We start from the raw sequence: 14,526 nt of genomic DNA on the forward strand, positions 1-14,526 counted from the left end.
TTGAATTGGCCTAATTTAAAAATCCTTTGTTCTTCTTTTATTCAAATTGAATGACTCACCTTCAGATTTGCATCAAAACTTAAAACCATATGACTTCAAGCTAAAAGACTTTAGTGTCTTAAATAGTGTGACCACTGTGGGAACTAAATTTCTAATTGGTGACTGACTTACATTTGTGATTATAGGAATTTCCTCTATAGGTCATTTAATAGTTGAGGTTCATGACATTTCTTTTGCTTTTCTTAGAACATTTTCTTAATAGGACATATTTATTACTAATTTATCCAAAGTAAAATTAAGTTTCAGATCCCCACCATGTTATAGCCAAACACTCCTTAAGAATAAATAATGAATGGAGATTCAGAAGAACAAAACAAGCCATCATTATAGGTTTGGAAAGTTAATTAGAGCACAAATTAGCAATGGTTCCTGTAACGATGGCCAAATGTCTGATTGTTCCCAGCAGTCAGAGAAGCCAATTCTTATGCAGGTTTTCAGGTTCTTTGGGGTTAAATTGTCAGACTCAGCAAAATGGTATTCATGTACAGGACAAGATCCATCTACCAGGGAAGATCAACGTCAGTGACCTGAAGATTAAAGCATAAAAACATGGAAAGTTCACTAGGGGCAACTGTGGACCGATAGTGATTTTGGTGTATTGCAGTGAGAGCTTTTGAGTCATTGCCACTCACTTTAAATGAAATGTGTAAGCTTAAATTGTTAATGATAGATGAAAATATTAAAGTATTTCTCTAAGACTACCAGACTCACACACTTTTAAACCAATACCTTAAATTACATGAGATCTTTTATATCCTTTTTCAAAAAGTATTGATTTTATTATGCACACTTCCTGGAATTCCTTTGCATGTTAAAACAGGAAGATATTTTCCAACCTTCCTAAGTTGTCTTTTGGTCCAGTTTAATAAAAAAGCTCATAATCTTTATCTGTGCAGGGAAGAAGTTTAAACTTCCCTCTGAAGGTTTGATTAATGGAGTTTGCTGAAATAAACTGATGATAAATAGATTAACAAAAGAAAAGACATGCAAATTTGTTAACATGCACACGTGCATGGGAGACACATCAAATATGAGGCTGGAAGAAGGGCCAGATGGCTGAAGCTTAAACAGCACCCTCTTTAAAAGGGAAAGGAAGATGGGAAAAGATAGGCGATTTTGAGGTAATACATTATTTTTAGGAGAGTTGATTGGGCCCAGACAATAGTTTGTAAAGGATTATTTATAAAGCTAAATGAGATTTGAGGAATAGACAATAGCTTGTGACAAAATCTGTCCATGTGTAATGACATTTCTTAGCCTTCCTTCCTGAGATATGAATTTAATCCTCTCTGGTTAATGAAATTTCAGGATGGGGAACAAAGGTAATTGTTTGCTTCTGGAGGAGCTTCAGAGAAGAAAACTTCAGAGATAGAGTTCCATCCTGTGTTTGTTGGGTAGGAGAGGAAGAAACAAAAGAAGGTCAGAAAGTCCTTGGTTCTAAGCTTGCTTTTAAGGCCTTTTAATTTCCTTTAGATCAAAGTGCTGAACAGATCAATCTCCATATTTTGGGGGATTGTCCGAGCCCTAATATTGTTTACATATTTGAATGCAAATCACTCTCGCATAACTCCCTCAACCATTGGCAAAATACTACACAAACTTGCATTATATATCTTCATCTCCACTGGTTCATTGAAGCAGAAGTTGTCCTTCTGATAAGAAGCTTTGGCTTTTTTCTCTAAATAGTCTAGCAGGGTTTTTTTAAAAAACTTTAATTTATTCATTCAACGAATATATACTCAGGGCCACCTATATGCCAGGCATCATGTTAGGTGGTAAGAGTCAAAAAAAAAAAAAAAACGAGAGACACCTTTATAACCCTCATGATATTTATTAAGATTAAGATATTCGTATTATGACACATATTAAAGTAAATGCTGAAAATTCCCATTCCAACCATGATAGAGTTGTCAGGATCGAACAAACCCATGGACCATGAATAACTAGAAAACCAGACAAGATTTTCAGACATTTGGACATCAAGTATAGTTCAAAAATATGATACTTACAAGGAGGAAAACAAAGATGATAATCTCTACAATCACTCTGGTTTTCTGCCTAGAAGCCCTTTCCAGACCACACCAAAGAGAAGGAAATCCCAAGTAAAGCATATTATATTAGTCATGCTGATAAAGACTGGAGCTCAAGGAGGTGGAAATGGCTAGAATTTGTATACCCGAGCGCTGTAAAAGAAGGAGCTACAAAGAAAAAGAGCTTCAAACACCTACATAGGAGTTTCCTTGAGAATTTGGCTATACAAATATGTGTAGAGTGAAAAAACATTTAGCAAAAAACCTAAAGTTCAATAAACCTGGAATGAAAGGTAGGGGAAGCAGGGCAGGGGAGTGAATCAGATAAAAGAGAAGGAAGAAAGGTCAGAGAGGTAGAGCCAGGTCATATATGTATTCATTTGCTTCCTTTCTGTACTATTCTGTAAGAAAGATAAGTTTGCCTAAATTTGATTTGATGTTGTATTAGTCCACTCTCACACTACTATAAAGAAATACCTGAGACTGGGTAATTTATAAAAGAAAGATATTTAATTGACTTACAGTTCTGCATGGCTGGGGAGGCCTCAGGAAACTTACAATCATGGTGGAAGGCAAAGAAGGAGCAAAAACTTTCTTCACATGGTGGCAGGAGAAAGAAGAAAAAGAGGGAGGAAGTGCCAGAGACTTATCAAACAATCAGATCTCCTGAGAACTCATTCTCTCTACCTGAGAACAGCACGGGGGAGCTGCATTCATGATCCAGTCACCTCCCACCAGGTCCCTCCCTTGACATGTGGGGATTACTATTCAAGAGGTTATTTGAATGGGGACACAGAACCAAACCATATCAGATGTCCATTGAAAAAAATTAAGAAATTTCAAGCAGTATTAGCCAAATAGAGGTTTCTGGACACCATTGATACCATGGAATATTATTTATTTTTTTAAAACTGTATACGTATAAGAGTGAAAGGGTGTCCTAGGGTCAAATGAATTTGAGGAACTCTTTGTTGAAGAAAGCTATATATTACTATATCACAACTTCACCTAAGAGCATAAAAGAGCATAGTACTCAATTTTTCCTGGATTAATTTGAGAAAGAAATCTTTTGTTCAAAATACCTTTGAACATTACCTTGGGCAATGTTGTTATCAAGGCTGGAATGAACTACAGCAGTCTGGAGATAGACGTAACTTTTAGAAAACATTGAAATATTTCAAGCAATGTTGTTAGGGATTATAAAAAGAAATAATAGTGTGGTTGAATAGGCTGAGATATATCCAGAAGGGCAAAATAGACAAAACTTGATGTTGGATATGATTAGTTGGAAAATGGCAGAGTAAAATTGTTCTTGACTTCTAGCTATGTTGTTTCTCTGTATCATTTATCATTGCATAACAATCTACTATTAAAATTATTGGCTTGAAACAACATGCATTTGTTATCTCACATCTTCTGTAAAATAGGAATCCATGAACAACATAGATGGGTCCACTGGTTTCAGGTTTTCTCAAGCCTGCCATCAAAGTGTCAGCTGAAGCTGCAATGTCGTCTGAAGGGTCAACAGAGGAAAGACCTGCTTTCAAGCCGACCTACATCTTTATTTTTGGAATTCAGTTCTTTGTAGGCCGCTGGAGTAAAGGACTAATTACTCCCTGGCTATGCTACAGAGGCCACTCTCAGTTATTTTTTCACATTGGGTTCTCCATAGGACAACTTGCTTCATCAGAACAATCAAGCAGAAAGAACAAGCAAAAAAAGATTGCTAACAAGACAGAGGTCGCCATCTTGTATTGCTTAATTTTGGAAGTGATATCCAATCACATTTATTATATTCAATTTGTTGAAAGCAAGTCACTAGGTCCAGCCAACAGCAAAGAGGGGAAATGCAAACTTTCTGTTAGACAGGAGGAAGAAATTCAAGAGATCCACTGTACATCACAATTACTATTGTTAATAACAATACATTGTATAGTTGACAGGGTATAAGACAGTAGATTTTAAGTGTTCTTGCCACAAAAAAATGGTATGTATGTCAGGTGGTACATATTTTAAGTATCTTTATTTAGCCCTTCCACAATGTATACATATATCAAAACATCATGTCAAATGCCATAAATTCAAAACAGCTTTACTTGTAAATTTAAAAGCAAATTTAACTTTTGATTAAAAAATTAAAAAGTGAAAGGAATTACAGGGGCACAAATTATAGTAGATGTAAATTGTTACAGGCCATTTTAGAAGGCTGTCTGTCATATTATCTTATGGTAGGTATGAAAATAAATTTCTGTAGCTTTTCTCTTAGACAGGGATGATGGTTAATTAAAAATAACAACAAATAAGAACCCCCGCCCAACCAAAAAACCTCTCTTTCTTTAAAGTGTATGAAACATTATTTTATTTTATTAAAAAAATCTAAAGATTATTGGGGGCTGGGCACAGTGGCTCACACCTGTAATCCCAGCATTGTGAAAGGCCAAAGCAGGCAGATTACTTGAGGTCAGGAGTTTGAGACCAGCCTGGCCAACATGGTGAAAGCCTATCTCCACTAAAAATACAAAACTTAGCCAGGCATGGTGGCAGGCACCTGTAATCACAGCTACTCAAGAGGCTGAGGCTTGAGAATCGCTTGAACTCGGGAGGCAGAAGTCAGTGAGCCAAGATTGCGCCACTGCATCCCAGCCTGGGTGATAAAGCAATTCAGTCTTGAAAAAAAAAAAAAAGATTATTAGAGAGCTTCCTTAGCTTCCTTGTTAAACTACATGATGCGTCAAAGCATTTTTGTAACTTGAGGCATCTATGAGCTAAACTGCAAAGTGATCTGTGCATTCAAATGTGAATGTTTTACAAAGTATTTAACTCACACAAAGTAAAATACATCTAGAAATAAATACAATTAAAAATTAAACTATTCCAAAAACAGCTTTTATTTTTACTAAAAGTATTATTGAAGCAAAACTTATACTATTATGTTTTTTTTTCCAGCATTGTAACACAATACCCAATATCATGCTTTTTTGTCCTTTCTCTTTCTAATGTTTTACACATGTCTGGGAAATCATGTGTTCCTGATTAAGGACTTATTGTTTGCTAAATTGCTGTGGCCTTTCAAATTCTTCACACCCCTTTATCTTCTTATCCCCACCTCTTAATATTACAAATACACACATACATGCATTTTTCAGCTAAAAGATTACTCAGTCCCCTATGAGATCACACTCAAGGCAGTTTAAAAATATGTAAACATACATATGTGGAGTTTGGTCTACATTTTAACTTTATAACTCTAGCCGCAGTAATATTAGGTGGGCTTTGTGATTTAACCTAAGCATTTGAGAGTTACCTAACTTAAGACTGAAAGACTGGTATCTGGAAATCAGAATTATTGATTATATCTTGAACAAAGGTTGACTGATCTCTTACTTAACAAACTTCGTGTTCAGCTAAAAGAAAAGACCTGTGTGGCTGCAGCTTTCCAAGATGATGATTAGAAACATTAGGGGAGGATATCAAGTCAATCCAGGGAATAGTCACATAAAGTCCTTAGTGGTCATGCAAGAGGTTTAATTTGATTCTATGGGTGATTGGAAGCAATTATAGGTTGTTAGTAGGGCAACCACGTGGCACAACTTATGTTCTAAAAGAGAGAGAGAGCAAGCTTACTCTGGATACTCTACATAAAATAGATTATACAGGAATTAAATAAATGAGGAAGTTTTGAGATGATATAGGTAGTTCAGGCTAGAGATGATAAGTGTTTTATAACAGGGAGAAAAAAGGCAATGGAATGATATGGAGAAATTCAGAATACATTTTTGAGATCAATCCAAGGAAACTCTTTATAGACTTATATTCACAGGAGAGAGAAAAAGAAATCAAATGTGAATCTAGTTCATTGGAGTAAGCATCTGGATACATGAAAAAGACTGGTAAAGGGTATAATTATGGATAGGGTCTTAGCAATGTCAAAATTTTAAAAAAGCAATTAAATATCCTATATAGATGGCAGTGTAAGTGGGATTTATTATACTGGACTTCAGTGGACCATGGCAAGAGATATCATGGGAATTACTGAAATATAGATTAAATGAGTGTGTTAATATTTACAAAGGACTGACAATGTCTAACATATAGGACACATTATCTAATTGTGGAAGTTGCTCTGCTGTTACGATTGCTGCTATTGATGATATACAAAATGTGGAAAGAAAGGAGGTCTGAAGACCAATTATAAACGATTCCAATTTTAATATGATATTGTTTAAGTCCTATATTCAGAATTGAAACAGAAAAGAAAGCACTAGCTTTAAAAGGCTTACAAAGAAAAGAAAGTAAATTAAGGAGAAAAATTAAAGCATACAGTCTTTAAATATAAGAGGAATCGTGGCCTAGGAAGTAGAAAGCAGGTCTCTATGTCGAATGCTGTGAATCCAGAAAGCATGATGATAAAAATTGGCTTTTAATGTGGCAATTTGAAGGTTGCTGAGAGCCACCATGAATGAGAATGTTTTAAATGGAAACTTGCTGGGATCAAGAGGAAGAGAAACGGGAAAGAAAAGCAGAATAGCAATAATAATCAATGGTCTGAAAGATTTTATTAGGAGAGAGATAAGAGAGTTAATGGAATTGATGGGCATATACATAGAGTTTCTGTCACCATTTATTTTTAAAATGGTAAATCGTAAGCATATTTATGTACCACTGGGAATGAACCAAGGGAAATGGAGAAAATCATTATTTAGGTGAGAGAGGAAATAACAGTAATAAGACCTTGAGAAAGCTAAAAGTAATGGAATCCAGAGTTCCAATGAAAAGTTTGGACATTGATCTAATTGTTGAAATGTCATTTCTTGTAATAGACAGAAATCATTTCTCCCCCATTTTCCCGTTCTCTAAATGGGAGACGAATGCAGGTAAGATTGTAGGGTAGAAAAAAGGTAGAAGTGATTTCTTCCAATTCCTTCTAATTGTGGGGAGGAGAGATGGGTGTTCCAGATTTTAGGAGAGATTGAAAGGTATACAATATTATTTGGTATGAACATGAGAAAGGAGTGGAATGAGATTGCCCAGCAATGTCGATTGCTCATTTGATATTTGAGGTGTTGAGTTTGAACTGTAATTGGTAAGCTCCATTTGATGGTCTCTTTAGTCCTTGGTAGTTGCTTGTGTACAGGTACAGAGAAGGAGGTACTTAACTTGAAGTAGATTTATTGTTTCTAGGTAAATGCAACAGAGGTAGAAAAAGATGAACCCAGTGGCTCACGTCTATAATCCCAGCACTTTGGGAGGCCAAAGAGGGAGGATTGCTTGAGGCCAGGAGTTTGAGACTAGCCTGGACAAAAAGTAAGATTGTGTTTCTAAAAAATAAAAAATAAAATTAGCTAAGCACAGTGGTATGAGGCTCTAGTCCTAGCTACTTGGAAGACTGAGGCAGGAGGATACCTGGAGCCCAAGAGTTCAAGGCTACTGTAAGCTACAATTGTACTCTATCCACTGCACTCCAGCCTGGATGACAAAATGAAACACACTGTCTGTGGGAAAAAGAAAAAAAGAAAAGGCAAGGAATTTAAGAATATTATAAAAGTCATTATTACTGATCATAACATACCACAAAATCTAAAATGAATACACAAGAGATTAATGACTTTAAGATGATATTTGATGGAAACACTATCACAGACCAATGGAGAGAATTTCTCAATGAGACAGAAAGATTGTTGGAGCAGATAGAAAAGTGGAAGAAGAGAGAGTGTTGTCAGAAAGTTCAATGCTTAGACCTGATATTTCAGAAGTAATATGGTGATGACAAGATCAGTGTTATGACCCTGAGAATGGTCAAATTAAGGTGGAGTAACAGAACATTGGACACAATGAGGTTTAGAATATTTAGGCACTGGATGTTATGTGGATTATTCAGAGCATCTGATAATTGAAGTCACCAAGAATGGGGACGGTCATAAACATGGACTGTAAATCATGTGCTCAGTGTTAAAATCCTCAACAAGTAACAAGCTGCATCAAGAATGATAATAAAATAGTAAATATAATATATGTAAACAGCACAATAGTTTGAGAAACACAGCTGACATAAATAAATAACATTAAGAATAAAAAAGGAACAGAAACTCTAAGGAGCTTCTTTCATCCACACACCTCTGTAAAGTATTGTCCATTAATTATTATTGGTGAATTGAATCTCTGTACTTCAGTGAAATTCTGCCTTTCATTTGATAACTAGGTTAGATGTTCCTATTAGCTTATTTCCCAATCACATTATTATATTACATTATAATTTTCTACTTATCGCTATTTTAAACTAGACCATAGAAATAAAATCAAACTATTGTGGTGTTTTTTTTTTTTTTTTTGAGATGTAGTGTTGCTCTATCGGGTTAACTTTGGCAAACAGGGAGGATACTGAAATCTTTGTTCTCTGTGTAGCAATGCATTCTATTGCATCTATAAACACATCTACATTAACAGTCATCTGTTTAGTAAATGACACTTTATATAAAGCTATGACATTTACTTGGTGAGCTGTATGATGCTACACAGTTCTAAGCTTTTGAGACCTTGGGATCATCTGTTTTCAAATTGCCACAATTCTGTGATTCAAAAACCAAACAGAAGACTACCTTTTATTTTTTATTTTTTATTAAGAGAGTATATTTGAGCTTTACATATTGGAGAAAGAGAGTGGCTAATCTTCTATCCAGATAAATAATGCAAAACAACTCTGGAGATTTTTCTGAAAAATCAAAAAAGCAATTATCTAATTTCCTGAAACATTATGAGCAGATTTGTCAGTAGAAACCTTATAACCAGTCTCAAGAGTAGAACTCATGAAAGGCTATTCTTCTTGTGCCCTGCATATAGGTGTAATATTGCAAGATGCACTAGTCATGGAATGAACTCCTTTATTACTTTTAAAATAATTTTTGCTGTTTTGTAATTTTACTAAATCCAAAGATGGCCAATTTTCATATTTGTTATATAATTTATAAATTTATTTTAACAATTTTCTAGCAGATGGAGTTTTTAAGAGATAGATACATTAAGACTATTTTCCACAAAAGAGCAAATTATATACTATTGAGATAATATACAATTGTGTGTCGATATTCCTTAGGTATTGGTTTCAGGAACCCCAATGAATACCAAAATGCACAGAAGCTCAAGTCCTCATGTAAAATGCTGTACTATTTGCATATAGTCTATAATATCCTCCCATATACTTTAAATCATCTCTAGATTAATTATAATACCTAATTCAATGTAAATGTTATATAAATAGTCATAACCGTATTGTTTAAGGGATAGGGAAAAGACAAGAAGTCTGTATATGTTTAGTATAGATACAACTATTCTTTTTAAAAAAATATTTTTCGCATATGGTTAGTTGAATCCACAGATTGAGAACACATACTACAGAGGGCCAACTGTATATTGTTTTGCCTCTATTTGCAAATGAGGAATGAGCTGAATAATAGAAATACCATAAAATCTGCATTTAACAATTATTTTAAATTACAAAAAAAACGATTCTTTGATGTGCCTATTGATGAGTATCTTTAAAGTGTGTTTGTGCATTAGCCAAAAATTGTTCGCACTGCAGTCATATAGTCACATGCAGTCACATTTTTTAGTGTATAACAATTATATTGACAACCTCTTCATGTAAATCTATAATTTTTACTGTAATATTAATTACTGTGCTATAACTAATTTTCACTTAATAAATCATAAAGTATTGTAAGTAATAAGTTCAAAATTAAACACACAACAATCCACTAATTATATTATAGCAAGGTTTTAATGGATTAAATAGCTTCATTAGTATAGAATTACTGTAATAATTTTTCATGAAAGCAGATATTATTTTAAATGTTTTCATATTTTATCATAGTATAATAAACATATTATTTCTGAAATAATCATCAAAAAAATAGAAAGCTGTTTAAGATAAAAATAAAATTTTTTGAATTGGTGAATAAAGTTTTTGAGGAAACAGGCAAAATGCAAGAAAACAGAAAAGGACTTTAGAGCTACTAATTTGGACATTCTATAGAAAAAGATACTTCACTGAGAAAGCAAAATGGAATGTAAACACACTCTCTAAATTCATGTAAATCATAATAATGGAAATTAAACAAAATAAGTATTGCAAAGAATCCATTAAATAAAAACTTTGTTTCTGATTCAAATAAATTGACATAGTATTTGAAATATGAATATTTAATTATTGATCACTTTTACTGAAAATCATCCACATCAGCTAGGTTCAGTGGCTCACACTATAATTCCAGCACTTTGAGAGGCCAAGGCTGGCAGATCACTTGAGGTCAGGAGTTCAAGACCAGCCTGGCCAACATGGCAAAACCCTGTCTCTGCTAAAAATATAAAAAATTAGCTGGGGATAGTGCTGGCACCTGTAATCCCAGCTATCTCGGGAGGCAGAGGCACATGAGTGGCTTGAACTTGGGAGACAGAGGCAGCACTAAGCAAAGATCTGCCACTGCCCTCCAGCATGAGCAATAGAGCAAGACTCTGCTTTGAAAAAAGAAAACAAGAAAAAGAAAAAGAAAAAAAGAAAATAATCCACCTCAATAACAATATTTTAATTGTCTGAAACTCGCTGTACATAGACAGCCCATATTTCTCACACATGTAAAAAAAAATTAAATCCTAGTTACTTTGTTCTATTTCAAATAATTTTTTTTAAAGTGAACATGTTTTGGAAATAGAGTGGAGTTAATGAAAAAAGTAGAATGGATGTAAAGTTTAGCCAATTATCACATAGATATTATAAATTAAATTAAATTAAGTGTATATCAATACATTTAAGTAAATTAAAATGTATATCATCAATACATTTACATATTCTAAATTGAGAATTATCGTTTTACATACTAGTTTAATAACTGTGCTTTAAAACAAAAAGTATATAAAAATAAGAAAAATTATTTCTTTTTTAAACATAACACTTTGCTTGCATTTTAATTTTTTTTCCAGTTTTACAAATGAGAAACTGAAAGATCTAAGAAGTATAATGACTTGTCTAAAATTACCCATATGTTTAAGGGGTCGATCCTTGATTAGAGCTCAAGTTTCTGAGGCTTAGTTCAGTATTCTTTCTCTATTATATCACTCTTCTTATTTGTAAGTACATACCTGAGGATAGTCATGTAGAGGAAGTAAGGTTTATTTTAAAATCAAATTTAAATGTCTATTCAAAGGTTAGTAAAGATATTTAAATGTTTTCATTGGTTGCTTAATAAATATAGAATGTTTTTGGGGAACATGGGGAAGATGAGATTTCAGTGCGGACACAGAGCCAGACCATATCAAACACCCAAAATGGCTCTGAAACTAGGTAATCATAAAGTGACTATAAAGGTGACATTAACATTGCAGAGCAATTGTGCCTAGACCACATGGTGAAAATGTTCTGTGGGCTTATTGAAGAACTAGCACAATGTACATTCATAACAAAACAACAAACTACCTGAGTTTATAACACCAAAGAGACTTCCAAGACAAGAAGTGTTGTTAATGAGGCAGATGTCTCTGAAAGAAACATTTTTAAAAGCCATTCATCAGAACGTCTCCTTAATCCTAGAGGACCTACTTCTTGGTCTTTCAACTGCTTCTGACGTTTCTTCTTACCTATAATAGTAAATACAGTGTACAGTAACTTTTTAATCAAAATGCAGCATCATAGGTGGAAACTAAAAACATATATTAAGAGTCGTTTGTTGATGCTGTTGTTTAAAAATGGACACAGGTTTTCTAATGATCTACTGTGCTGCTTTGTTACCCAGAACACATTGTTTTCTAACTGTATTAATGCTATTCTATATATTTTACTGTTAAGTATTTACATGTAAATAAGTGTAAGAAAATTAATGCATATCAGTAGTGCAGTCATCTCTTGGTATACCTGAAGAACTGGTTTCAGGAGCCCTCAGGTATATAAAAATTCACACAAACACAAGATCTGCTGTTGGTCTTGCAGAGCCTACAAATACAAGAAGTTTGTCCTCATCCTTCAGATACACTATTTTCACATCCATCAAATACTCTATTTTCAATCTCCCATTGGTTGAAAAATATCTGACATACAAAATCATCTTTAGGCTACGCATACAAGATATGTGTATATATATATGACATGTCATATATGACATCTATGCATATGACACGAATTTAGTGTCTAGACTGGTGTCCCACTCTGAAGATATCTCATTATATATGAACAAATATTCCAAAATCCAAAAAAAATCTGAAGTCCACAAAATTTCTGGTTTCAAGAAATTCAAATAAGGGATTCTTAAACTGTACCATATGATTCAGAAATTCCACTGTTGGGTATATAACCAAAGGAAATAAAATATGTATGTTAAAGAGATATCCTCATTCTCATGTTCATCACAACATTATTCACAGTTACCCAAATATAGAATCAACCTAAATATTCATCAGAAAATGAAAGAATAAAGAAAATGTGGGGTATACACACACACGCACGCGCGCACACACACACACACACACACACACCACACACACACACATACACATGGCTGGGAGGACCTCAGAATCATGGCAGGAGGTAAAAGGCACATGACAGTGGCAAGAAAATATGAGCAAGATGCAAAATGCAAAAAGCAGCATGATGCAGAAGCAGAAACCCCTGATAAGCCATATCATGATGGCTTATCACTGGGTCCCTCCACTACATATAGGAATTATGGGAGTACAATTCAAGGTGAAATTTGGATGGAGACACAGAGCCAAGCCATATCATGAGGTATCACATATATATATACATATATGTGTATGTGTGTGTATGCATGTATATGTATACATATGTGTATATATATGTGTAAATATCTACTTATAGATCTATATAAAATGAAATACTAGTCAGTCTTAAAAAAAAAAAAGGGAAATCCTGTCATTTGCAACAACCTGGATAAACCTGAAGGATATTATTTATGGTAAGTAAAATAAGCCAGAGACAGAAGGACCAATACTGCATAATTTCACTGATAAGTGGCATCAAAAAAAGTTGAATCCTAAAAGCAAAAACTAGACTAGTGTTTACCAAGGGCTGGTGTAATGAGAGGGTTGCAAAGATGTTGATCAAAAGAAACAAAAATTTAAGTAGAAGCAATAATTTTAAGAAATCTGTTGTACAAGATGATAACTACTGTTAATAACAATGTATTGTATCCTTAACAAGTGCTAAGAAGGAAGAGTCTGAGTGTTCTCCCTACAAAAAGCATGTGAGGTAATATATATGCTAATTAACTTGATTTAGCTAGTCTGCATTTTATACATATTGTAAAATAATATGTTGTTCATGATAAACATATACAATTTTTGATTGTTAATTTCAAGGAAATGGTAATGGAAAAAAAAAAAACTGAATTAGGCTTCTGAGTATTATGGCTGAAGAACCAGGAATGTTCAACTTGTTCCTTGGTATAGTCACAGCTTCAGTCTGTGAGTTTCTCCTGGTCTGACACACAAAATATAAAACTCAGAAAGCACTACTAATTTGTTGCTATGATAATGCTCTATAACCAAGGCAACTGTATAATGTATTACCCAAAGTGGGATATCCAAACTGAGAGTAAAACAGAGTGCTAAAATAATAAAAAGTATATATTTTTAAGTGTTTGAAATTTTAAAAATATGTATCCATGTACCTTAGAGTAAATTTTAAAAAGTTTTCTTGTAGTAGTATATGAATATTAAACACTCAAGGGGAATTATTATTCTTGTTACATATCCATTTAATTAAACAATTCTTGACTCTTATCTACACTAATACTATTCACTGTATTTTCATACAATATTATTTTTCAAACTCTCCCCAAAATTTACCTTTAGCAAAATAAATAAATGGATAGAATAAATCTAATATATATATAAAATGACCCATAAAAATATGCAAAAGTATTGTTGAAAGTGATATGAGAATATGTATATGCACAAATATATTTAAAAAACAGAAAAAAATTATGCTTATGGGAAAGAGAGAATCAAAATTCAAAAGATGTTAATGCTTCCAAACTGATTTAAGACTCTAGCATTCAATACAAATTCCAAAAAGGAGCTTCACAGAACTTGACACAAGGAAATTCCACCATGTATTTGTAAGAGTAAATGGACCATTAAGAACCACTAGGCTCTTTTTTTTCTTTTCTTTTCTCTCTTTTCTTCTTTTCTTTTCCTGCCTTCCTTCCTTCCTTCCTTCCTCCTTCTTTCCTTCCTTCCTTCCTTCCTTTCTCTTTCTTTCCTTCTTTCTTTCTTTTCTTTCTTTCTTTCTTTCTCTTTCTTTCTTTCTTTCTTTCTCACTTTCTTTCTCTCTTTCTTTTCTTTCTCTCTCTTTCTCTCTTTCTTTCTTTCTTTCTTTCTTTCTTTCTTTCTTTCTTTCTTTCTTTCTTTCTTTCTTTCTTTCTTTCTTTCT

Source organism: Sapajus apella, unplaced genomic scaffold (assembly GCF_009761245.1).
Source record: "Sapajus apella isolate SASKATOON/1434 unplaced genomic scaffold, GSC_monkey_1.0 scaffold20, whole genome shotgun sequence".
NCBI lineage: Eukaryota > Metazoa > Chordata > Mammalia > Primates > Cebidae > Sapajus > Sapajus apella.